Genomic DNA, 6,000 nt, shown 5'->3' with positions numbered 1-6,000 from the left:
AAAAAAAAAAGAAAGAAAGAAAGAAACAGGAAGTGAAGAAGTAACACAGGGGTAAAGAATAGGAATGGCGACAAATAAGTACCTATCAATAATAACTTTAAATGTAAACGGATTAAATGCCCCAATCAAAAGACATAGGGTAACGGATTGGATAAGAAAACACGACCCATATATCTGCTGTCTACAAGAAACCCACCTCAGAAAAAAAGACGCACACAGACTGAGGGTGAAGGGATGGAAAAAGGTTTTCCAGGCAAATGGAACTGAAAAAAAAGCTGGGGTAGCAATACTTATTTCTGACAAATTAGATCTCAAACTGAAGGACATAACAAGAGATAAGGAAGGCCATTTCATAATACTAAAGGGAGCAATCCAACAAGAAGAAATAACTCTGGTTAACATATATGCACCCAATACAGGAGCACCCAAAAACATACAAAAACTCCTGGAGGATATCAAGGGAGAGATTGATAGCAATACAATCATAGTAGGAGACTTTAATACCCCAATATCACCATTGGACAAATCCTCTAAACAAAAATCAGCAAAGAAACAGCAATCCTAAATGACTCACTAGACCAGATGGAATTAATTGACATCTTCAGAACATTTCACCCCAAAGCCACAGAATATACATTCTTCTCAAGTGCACATGGGTCATTTTCAAAGATAGACCATATGTTGGGACATAGGCAAAGTCTCTTCAAATTCAAGAAGATAGAAATCATATCAAGCATCTTCTCAGACCACAGTGGCATAAAACTGGAAATCAACTACAATAAAAACAACCCAAAGAAATCAAACACATGGAGACTAAACAGCATGCTATTAAACCATGACTGGGTTACCAGAGAGATCAAAGAAGAAATAAAAAACATCATGACAACAAATGACAATGAAAACACTACAATCCAAAATCTATGGGACACAGCGAAAGCAGTCTTGAGAGGGAAGTTCATAGCTCTACAAGCCTACTGCAAAAAACAAGAAACAGGGGTAATAAATTACCTAACCTAACAACTCAAAGAGTTAGAAAAAGAGCAACAAGAAAAGCCCAGTGTAAGCAGAAGGAAGGAAATAATAAAGATCAGAGCACAGATAAACGACATAGAGACCAAAGAAACAATACAAAAGATCAACAAAACCAAGAGCTGGTTCTTGAAAGGATAAACAAGATTGATGAACCTCTAGCCAGGCTCACCAAGAAGCAAAGAGAGAGGACCCAAATAAACAAGATCAGAAATGAAAGAGGTGAAATAACAACAGATCCCGCCGAAATACAAAGGATTGTTAAAAAATACTACGAACAACTCTATTCCAACAAACTGGACAACCTGGAGGAAATGGACATATTCCTAGAAAAATATAACCTTCCAAAACTCAATCAGGAAGAATCTAAACAGCTCAACATTCCAGTAACTATGAAAGAAATTGAAGCAGTCATCAAAGAGCTTCCGGCAAACAAAAGCCTGGGGCCAGACGGCTTCACAGGGGATTTTTACCAAACATTCAAGGAAGAACTAAAACCTATCCTCCTCAGACTATTCCAAAAAATTCAAGAGGAAGGAACACTTCCAAGCTCCTTCTATGAAGCCAGCATCACCCTAATACCAAAACCAGATAAAGACAACACAATGAAGGAGAATTACAGGCCAATATCCTTCATGAATGTAGATGCCAAAATCCTCAACAAAATTCTAGCAAATAGGATCCAGCAGTACATCAGAAAGATCATACACCATGACCAAGTAGGGTTTATCCCAGGAATGCAAGGATGGTTCAATATCCGCAAATCAATAAATGTGATACATCACATAAGCAAATTGAGAGATAAAAATCACATAGTCATATCAATTGATGCAGAAAAAGCATTTGACAAAATCCAACACCCTTTCTTGATAAAAACTCTCAACAAGGTGGGAATAGAAGGATCATACCTCAACATAATAAAAGCTATATATGATAAACCCACAGCTAACATCATACTCAATGGGCAAAAACTAAAACCATTTCCCCTGAGAACAGGAACAAGACAGGGATGCCCACTCTCACCACTCCTGTTTGACATAGTACTGGAAATATTACCCATTGCAATTAGACAAGAAGAAGAAATAAAAGGCATCCAAATTGGAAAAGAAGAAGTAAAGCTGTCCTTATTTGCAGATGACATGATATTGTACATAAAAAACCCGAAAGACTCCATCAAAAAACTAACAGACTTAATAAATGAATTCGGCAATGTAGCAGGATACAAAATTAACACCAAGAAATCTATGGCATTTCTATACACCAACAGTGAACTTACAGAAAGAGAGACTAAAAAAGCAATCCCATTTTTTCATCGCACCAAAAAAATTAAGATACTTAGGAATAAACCTAACCAAGGAGGTAAAAGACCGATATGCGGAAAACTACAGGACACTGAAAAAAGAGATAGAGGAAGATGTAAACAGATGGAAGAACATACCATGTTCATGGATTGGTAGAATCAACATCATCAAAATGTCCATACTACCCAAAGCAATCTATAGATTCAATGCACTCCCCATTAAAATACCAACGGCGTATTTCACAGATCTAGAAAGAACTCTCCAAAAATTCATCTGGAATAAAAAAAGACCCCGAATAGCCACAGCAATCCTGAGAAAGAAGAATAAAGTAGGAGGGATCTCAATACCAGATTTCAAGCTGTATTACAAAGCCACTGTCCTCAAAACAGCCTGGTACTGGCACAAGAACAGACATATAGATCAATGGAACAGAATAGAGAATCCAGATATCGACCCAAACCAATATGCGCATTTAATATTTGACAAAGGAGGCATGAGCATACAATGGAGTCAAGACAGTCTCTTTAATAAATGGTGTTGGGAAAATTGGACAGATACATGCAAAAAAATGAAACTAGATCACCAAATTACACCATACACAAAAATAAACTCAAAATGGGTACAGGACTTAAATATAAGATGGGAAACCATAAAAATACTGGAGGAATCCACAGGCAGCAAAATCTCAGACATATGCCAAAAGAACTTTTTCACTGATACTGCCCCTAGGGCAATGGAAGCCAAAGAGAAAATAAACAAATGGCACTACATCAAAATAAAAAGCTTTTGCACAGCAAAAGAAACCATCAACAAAACAACAAGAAACCCCACTGTATGGGAGAACATATTTGCAAATGTTATCACTGATAAAGGTTTAATCTCCAACATCTACAGGCAGCTTATACAACTTAATAAAAGGAAGATAAATGATCCAATAAAAAAATGGGCAACAGACCTAAATAGAATCTTTTCGAAAGAAGACAGAAGGAAGGCCAAGAGACACATGAAAACATGCTCAAAGTCACTAATTATCCGAGAGATGCAAATCAAAACGACAATGCGATACCATCTCACACCTGTCAGAATGGCTATCATCAACAAATCAACAAACGACAAGTGCTAGAGAGGATGCGGAGAAAAAGGAACCCTCGTGCACTGCTGGTGGGAATGCAGACTGGTGCAGCCACTGTGGAGAACAGTATGGAGTTTCCTCAAAAAACTGAAAATGGAACTCCCATTTGACCCAGTAATCCCACTCCTAGGAATATATCCTAAGAAACTAGAAACACCAATCAGAAAGGATATATGCACCCCTATGTTCATAGCAGCACAATTTACCATAGCTAAGATTTGGAAACAGCCTAAGTGCCCGTAAGCAGATGACTGGATCAGAAAACTATGGTACATCTACACAATGGAATACTATGCTGCCATAAAAAAGAAGGAATTACTACCATTTGTAGGCACCTGGATGGAATTAGAGAACATTATGCTAAGTGAAATAAGCCAGTCAATGAAAGAAAAATACCACATGATCTCACTCATTTGGGGATAATGAAAAACATTTATAAACTGATGAACAAAAAGATAGATACAGAGGCAGTAAAGCATCAAACAGACTGTCAAATTACAGCAGTAAGGTTAGGGAGAGGTGGGGGAAATAAGAGATCAACTGAAGGACTTATATGCATGTATATAAGAGTAACCAACGGATGCAAAACATTGGGGGGTGAGGCATGTATGGGAGTGGGGTGGGGGGGCAATGGTAAGATATGTACACATATAATACCTTAATAAAAAAAATAAAAATAAATAAATAAATAAAATAAAATAAAATAAAGATACTCTAACTAAAATAAATAAATAAATAAATAAATAAATAAATAAATAAATAAATAAAATAAAATTGATGCCCTCTGATGGGCACTTACATGAAAATATCTTCAATTAGTATTGCATTTAATTAACCAATCTCACAGGTTATTAACCTCACTCAAGGTATTCATGTCAATACATTAATATCTGAATCTCAGATAAGTACATACATGTCAGTCAACTGTGCCTGACTTAATCGGGTGTTTTTTCCTTTTTCAGTTAATAATCTTAAAATTCACTCACATAAATATTTCCCAGACTTTAGCCAATATTGGCAAGATTCTACAATTATTTTAATGTAGAACTGTATACTATCAGAACAGTCCTTGTACTTCTCTGTCCAGATGATGTTGTGACCTAACTCTCATTGTGTGCTCAACACAACTGCTCGAGGTAAAGCCAAAAATATGTTTTTATACGAGGAAAGGCAGGTTCATTCAGACTTGGATAAAGATGCTGCTCCACCAGCAAAAATTAAGTAAGGTGTTGGAAGAGCAAGTGACATTTACTTGTATGTGGATTACAGTGCCTTGCCTTTCACTTGAACTTCATTCTATACAAGCACAAGTGATAATTTGAGTAATCACAGTGTAACTCTGTACTATATATGATCAGAGTCCAATATCCCCCAGACAAGGAAGAGATACAGGTACTCAAATATGTGAGCCAACCATTCCTAAAATCTCAATTTGAGGGGCTATTTCCTGGGATTTCTCATTGTACAAATACTTGTTAGGGTCTTACCAAGAAAAAAAGTCACATTCAAATGGAGTAACTGAGGAAAATCTAATGTATAAGTGTGTAGGCAGTATAAAAGGAAACCAACAGGCATTGGTAAAGTATCCAGGACTAGCAATAACAGGGAGCCATTACTAACCCTACAGCTAAGGAGCAATGGGAAAGAACCTTACCAAAAACCAGAGAAAAAAATAATAAAAGTTGAGAGCTGTGGTGGAGGAACGTAGTAATTGCCAACACAAATTTCAGAATACAGGAAGCTAAAGAAATAAATACCCTGATTTCACTCTCCTCCAAAACCCAGTGATATGCTATGCCCAAGCAGAAGCTTGACTGCCTAATGGGAGCTCTCTTGTAGGTAACTTTCTGTCTCTCTCTTACAGTCTTTAATGTTTGCATTTTAATTATTATGTGCCTAGTTGTGGGTCTTTTGAGGTTCATCTTGACTGGGTCTCTCTGTGTTTCCTGAATTTGAGTGACTTTTTCCTTCGCCAGGTTATGGAAATTTTCTGCCCTTATTTCCTCAAACAGATTCTCTAATCCTTTCTCAGATTCTGCTCCTTCTGGTACCCCTATAATGTGAAAGTCGTTACATTTTATGTTTTCCAGTTCTTCCTTAGACCTCTCCTCCTGACATTTTCAGAACATTTCATCCCAAAGCTACAGAATATACATTCTTCTCAAGTGCACATGGTACATTTTTAAAGATAGATGACATGTTAGGACATAAACTAAGTCTCTGCAAGTTCAAGAAGATTGAAATTATATCAAACATCTTCTCAGATCACAATGGCATGATATTAGAAATCAACTATAATAAAAATACTCAAAAACATTCAAACACATGGAGACTAAATAGCCATGCTATTAAACAATAAATGGGTTACCAAAGATACCAAAGAAGAAATAAAAAAAAAAACCCTCCTGGAAACAAATGGAAATGAACACAACAAGCAAAAATCTATGAGACACAGTGAAAGCAGTACTGAGAGAGAAGTTCATAGCATTAAAGGCCTACCTCAAAAAAGAAGAAACACTTTTAATAAGTTATCTAACC

This window comes from Plecotus auritus (assembly GCF_963455305.1).
Source record: "Plecotus auritus genome assembly, chromosome: 1".
Lineage (NCBI taxonomy): Eukaryota > Metazoa > Chordata > Mammalia > Chiroptera > Vespertilionidae > Plecotus > Plecotus auritus.
Note: the sequence above shows the minus strand (reverse complement) of the source record.